Source organism: Ictalurus punctatus, chromosome 16 (genome assembly GCF_001660625.3).
Source record: "Ictalurus punctatus breed USDA103 chromosome 16, Coco_2.0, whole genome shotgun sequence".
Taxonomy (NCBI): domain Eukaryota; kingdom Metazoa; phylum Chordata; class Actinopteri; order Siluriformes; family Ictaluridae; genus Ictalurus; species Ictalurus punctatus.
The window spans coordinates 25,377,083-25,383,082 of NC_030431.2; the positions used below are offsets into that span (position 1 = coordinate 25,377,083).

The following is a 6,000-nucleotide window of genomic DNA, read 5'->3' on the forward strand; positions in this document are numbered from 1 at the left end:
TAAGGGAGAGAGAGACAGGGATAGGTAAGGGAGAGAGAGAGAAGGGGAAAGTAAATGAGAGTGAGACAGGGGGAAAGTAAGGGAGAGAGAGACAGGGGGAAAGTAAATGAGAGTGAGACAGGGGGAAAGTAAGGGAGAGAGAGACAGAGGGAAAGGTAAGGGTGAGAGAGACAGAGGGAAAGTAAGTAAGAGAGAGACAGAGGGAAAGGTAAGGGAGAGAGAAAGATAGAGGGAAAGTAAGGGAGAGAGAGACAGGGGGAAGTAAGGGAGAGAGAGACAGGGGGAAAGTAAGGGAGAGAGAGACAGGGGGAAAGTAAGGGAGAGAGAGACAGGGGGAAGTAAGGGAGAGAGAGACAGGGGGAAAGTAAGGGAGAGAGAGACAGGGGGAAAGGTAAGGGAGAGAGAGACGGGGATAGGTAAGGGAGAGAGAGAGAAGGGGAAAGTAAATGAGAGTGAGACAGGGGGAAAGTAAGGGAGAGAGAGACAGGGGGAAAGTAAATGAGAGTGAGACAGGGGGAAAGTAAGGGAGAGAGAGACGGGGGAAAGGTAAGGGAGAGAGAGACAGGGGGAAAGGTAAGGGAGAGAGAGACAGGGGGAAAGTAAGGGAGAGAGAAAGATAGGGGGAAAGGTAAGGGAGAGAGAGACGGGGAAAGGTAAGGAAGAGAGAGAGACGGGGGAAAGTAAATGAGACTGAGACAGGGGGAAAGTAAGGGAGAGAGAGACAGGGGGAAAGTAAATGAGACTGAGACAGGGGTAAGTAAGGGAGAGGGAGACAGGGGAAAGTAAGTGAGAGAGAGACAGGGAGAAAGTAAGTGAGAGAGAGACAGGGGGAAGTAAGTGAGAGAGAGACAGGGAGAAAGTAAGGGAGAGAGAGACAGGGGGATAGTAAGTGAGAGAGAGACAGGGGGAAGTAAGTGAGAGAGAGACAGGGAGAAAGTAAGGGAGAGAGAGACAGGGGGATAGTAAGTGAGAGAGAGACAGGGGGAAAGTAAGGGAGAGAGAGACAGGGGGTAAGTAAGGGAGAGAGAGACAGGGGGATAGTAAGTGAGAGAGAGACAGGGGGAAGTAAGTGAGAGAGAGACAGGGAGAAAGTAAGGGAGAGAGAGACAGGGGGATAGTAAGTGAGAGAGAGACAGGGGGAAAGTAAGGGAGAGAGAGACAGGGGGTAAGTAAGGGAGAGAGAGACAGGGGAAAGTAAGGGAGAGAGAGACAGGGGGAAAGTAAGGGAGAGAGAGACAGGGGGATAGTAAGTGAGAGAGAGACAGGGGGATAGTAAGTGAGAGAGAGACAGGGGGAAAGTAAGTGAGGGACACAAAGAGAAAGCGACAGTGAGAGACAGACAGACAGGCATTGGAGAGAGATACAAAAAGACATAGAAAGGAAGAGAGACCGCGAGAGGAGGGGAACACTGAGGGAGAGAAACGGAGAGAGATGAGAGAGACACACAGAGAGACAAAGACAGACACAGAGAGATACAGAAAAAGAAAGAGATACACCGGGTGAGAAAGACTCCGAGAGAGAGAGAGACACGAGTGAAAGAGCCTGAGGAAAAAAACGGAGGAAAAAGAAACGGTGAAAAGACACAGATGGAGAGATATGATAGATTCACCAGAGAGAGAGAGAGAGAGAGAGAGAGAGAGAGAGAGAGAGAGAGAGAGCTGCAGTATGAGGACATTATGGTGTATGAGAGCAGACGTCTCGCAGCACTCTGATCAGCTCGTCTTATCGATCTGAGTGCCGCGCTCTCTCATAAGACAGCACTCTGCTAAATTGGATGCAATGCCCCAGTGACGCTCTCTGTGAAATGACCGATCTATACCCGGGTGCGTGTGATTTAACACCGCCACGCCACGCCGCCGCGTAGCAGCTCCAATCAAACCATATCCATTTAGAGAAGAGCGACGCCGTCCGATACGCTCGTGTGCGGCTCTGTCAGGAAACACCCACGGCGTCCCACGTGACCTCGCGTCCCACGTGACCTCGCACGTCGCACCTCATTACCCAGCATGCCCTGCTCTCAGCACCTCGCACGGCCTTTTTACAGTCTCTACTCTCACTGCATTCGATACAGGACATGCCACGGCGTCCCGGTGTCCCTGTACGCGTCGTTTACAATGGAAAGGAGTCATTCGGTAGGACCGACACACTCCGCGTCACACTTGCGCCACGCAAATCTGCTCACACCGCGCTCATCGTGTTCATCCGTTTCTAGTCCCCTCTGACTGTCACAACGCGCCGACACTGGAGACTCCTTCCTTGAAGGTCTCCTTGCAGAAAACATTATTCATTTACGTTTCAATCGGCGTACGCCGATCGCCCACCGCAGACGTCCCTCTGTACGAGCTGTTACCATAGAAACGACAGCGCGTTAGAGAACAAGCGCACGAATACAGACCTGCGACTGATTAATCACCACCTATTCAACACCTTCTGACCAATCAGGGCGCTGTTTTAGGAGGCGTCTTCTTCTCTTAATCCGGTTTTTAGACGAACGGACTAAGAATCCGACGCAATTCGTTCAAAACAATCAGACAAACGTTCCGTTCCTCGCTTCCTAATTCACCCGGGACGGAATAAATTCCATCAGGGTTGTGCTGTGAACTTTAAAAGCGCGTGACGATCTCCGGGTAATTATCAATCACGTAATGAATCGATTTAAGTAAATGACCACTATAAAGAATTCTTCATAATCACAATCAGTGCTCAGCGGTTAATCTGTAATGCGTCCTCGTCTCCTCGTCTCTTTATTCATTATTCGTTATTATCCTGACAGGACAACAAATACAGCGGGCGTGCGTCGTGCGTGTTCGCGTCCAGATTCCGACTGAATGGATGTGATTTGGATCTCGTTATATATTCCTGTAACGTTTATAATGAGGCTTTGTGTTCACTCACTAATCAATAATCATCACTTACACACCGCAGACCGCGCACTCACGTTCATCAGCGGGAGCCGCAGTACTGCCGCGCTCCAGGCATCTCAGACTACTTCCCTTCTTCCCTTCCTTCTTCCCTTCTTTCCTTCCTTCTTCCCTTCCTTCTTCCCTTCTTTCTTCCCTTCTTTCCTTCCTTCTTTCCTTATTTCTTCCCTTCTTTCCTTCACTTACACACCGCAGACCGCGCACTCACGTTCATCAGCGGGAGCCGCAGTACTGCCGCGCTCCAGGCATCTCAGACTACTTCCCTTCTTTCCTTCTTTCTTCCCTTCTTTCTTCCCTTCTTTCCTTCCTTCTTTCCTTCTTTCTTCCCTTCTTTCCTTCTCTTACACACCGCAGACCGCGCACTCACGTTCATCAGCGGGAGCCGCAGTACTGCCGCGCTCCAGTCATCTCAGACTACTCCCTTCTTCCCTTCCTTCTTCCCTTCTTTCCTTCCTTCTTCCCTTCTTTCTTTCCTTCCTTCTTTCCTTCCTTCTTTCCTTCACTTACACACCGCAGACTGCTCACTCACGTTCATCAGCGGGAGCCGCAGTACTGCCGCGCTCCAGGCATCTCAGACTACTTCCCTTCTTCCCTTCCTTCTTTCCTTCCTTCTTTCCTTCTTCCCTTCTTTCCTTCACTTACACACCGCAGACCGCGCACTCACGTTCATCAGCGGGAGCCGCAGTACTGCCGCGCTCCAGGCATCTCAGACTACTTCCCTTCTTCCCTTCCTTCTTCCCTTCTTCCCTTCCTTCTTCCCTTCTTTCTTCCCTTCTTCCCTTCTTTCCTTCCTTCTTCCCTTCTTTCTTTCCTTCTTCCCTTCTTTCTTTCCTTCTTCCCTTCTTTCTTTCCTTCTTCCCTTCTTCCCTTCTTTCTTTCCTTCTTCCCTTCTTTCTTTCCTTCTTCCCTTCTTTCCTTCTTTCTTTATTTCTTTCCTTCTTTCCTTCTTTCTTTCCTTCCTTCTTTCCGTCCTTCTTTCCTTCTTTCTTTATTTCTTTCCTTCTTTCCTTCTTTCTTTCCTTCTTTCCTTCTTTCTTTATTTCTTTCCTTCTTTCCTTCCTTCTTTCCTTTTCTTTATTTCTTTCCTTCTTTCCTTCTTTCCTTCCTTATTGCCTTCTTTCTTTCATTCTTTCCTTCTTTCCTTCTTTCTTTCCTTCTTTCCTTTTCTTTATTTCTTTCCTTCTTTCCTTCCTTATTGCCTTATTTCTTTCCTTCTTTCCTTCTTTCTTTCATTCTTTCCTTCTTTCCTTCTTTCTTTCTTTCTTTCTTTCTTCCTTTCTTTCTTTCCTTCTTTCCCTCTTTCCTTCCTTCACTTACACACCGCAGACTGCCCGCCCACTCACGTTCATCATCACGCCCCGCAGTACTCCTGTGCTCCAGTCATCTCAGACTACTTTCCTTCTTTCTTTCCTTTTTTCTTTCTATTGTCCTTTCTTTCTACCTTTCTCTTTTTTTGACATTTAGCGTAATTTTGTTCTTTTCTTTCTTCCATTTTTGACAATGACAGATTTTTCTTTCTTTCTTTCCTTCTTTCTTTTTCTTCTGTCCTCTCTGTCTTCCTTTCTCTTTTTTTTTGACAATTCGCCTAACTTTCGTTCTTTCATTCTTCCTTTTTTGACAATTACAGATTTTTCTTTCTTTCTTTTCTTCTTTCTTCTGTCCTTTCTTTCTTCCTTTCTCTCTTTTTTTTTTTTTTTTACAAGTAGCATAACTTTCGTCCTTTCTTTCTTATTTTTTTGACAATTACAGATTGTTCTTTCTTTCTTTCTTTCTTTCTCTGGGCAAGGTCACCTAAAGCCACGTGCGAAGTGTCGACAGGAGAAATCCTCGTGCTTTCTGCGTCATTGCGATCGTATCCTGAAGTCTCTCGGCCACGCGCGCTTCCTTGAGAGGACTTTATCGCGGATGAGATAAGGACGTCGTTAGCGACATTCCGAGTGACACGATGACGTTAGCGAAGGTCACGAACGACGGAGACTGAACAGAGGACAGGAAAGGAGGATAGGAACATCATCATACGTCGTCTTCCTCGGTGAAAGGGAATAACGATGCGTCCGTGTGTCTTTTACATCTCGGCGTCAGACGGACGGGGAAGTTGATCGCATATGGCGTAACGTTTGCGAATAAAGCGTCGATCCCGTCCCACGTGTTCAAGAGAACGATGTCATCACTTCCGGGGAAACCGGTGCAAGATATCGATACAAACGGACGCTGGTGAAAGCAGGGAAGCCACTGTGGCTCTTTTTTCCAGTATCATAACTGACTTGTGCCTCATGTTCTCTTGAGATCGGAGGCGGGTGCCTGATATTTGGGACTGGAGTTGTGTGAGACAGCTCTGGGACAGTGAGACAGCTCTGGGACAGTGAGACAGCTCTGGGACAGTGAGACAGCTCTGGGAGGTAATTATACCAAATCATTTCGATGACAGACTTTATAACGAGATTGGTCCGCTGGTTAGTCCAGTCCAACATCAGCCGGTTATCCAATCACATGATTTGTCGAGGCAAAGTCACATGACTTTTTTTTTTTTTTTTCCAATACGCATCGAGTAATTTATCGTGTATCGGTCTTCTGGATTTTCTAGATTAATAAACACTTTTGAATGTAAGTGTAAATGTAGTATGGACGCTACTTTAATGTACATAAAGTATGCAGGGTGTGTGTTCTTATTTTATAAGAAAGAAAGAAAGAAAGAAAGAGGATATCTAACCGCTATAACATAAGTTAGAACTGGAACTAATTATGGTCGTTTCACTACATTAAATGTAACTATAAACCCATAAAAATGTGTTATTCTTTAATAAATAAACATTAGGACACGCTGTTATAGGAAAAGAATCAACATGGGGGGTAACAGGAACTCCTCTTCATCACACCAGCCGGTCCGTGGTTATTAGTATATTCGTGATAAGTGTAATAAAGCGACGGAGGTGTGTACTGTAGCGGAGCTGTTCTGTAGCCTGAGACTGACTCCGGCTGAGTGAGGGACGCGGGGATGAAGCCTGAAGGACGCGGAGGTTCTTGTCCTCTCACACGGATCACTCCATCACCGGCAGGAAATCAGCTCGGTGTTCTCACT

The 6,000-nt window shown here is 47.0% G+C and overlaps 1 protein-coding gene across 6 annotated transcripts in view; it reads right to left on the reverse strand.

Annotated features, from left to right (window-relative positions):
• The window catches only part of si:ch211-127i16.2 (amine oxidase [flavin-containing] A), a 55,055-nt gene that overhangs the window by 22,364 nt on the left and 26,691 nt on the right, over nt 1–6,000 (reverse strand). The gene's annotated exons all lie outside the window — the stretch shown is intronic.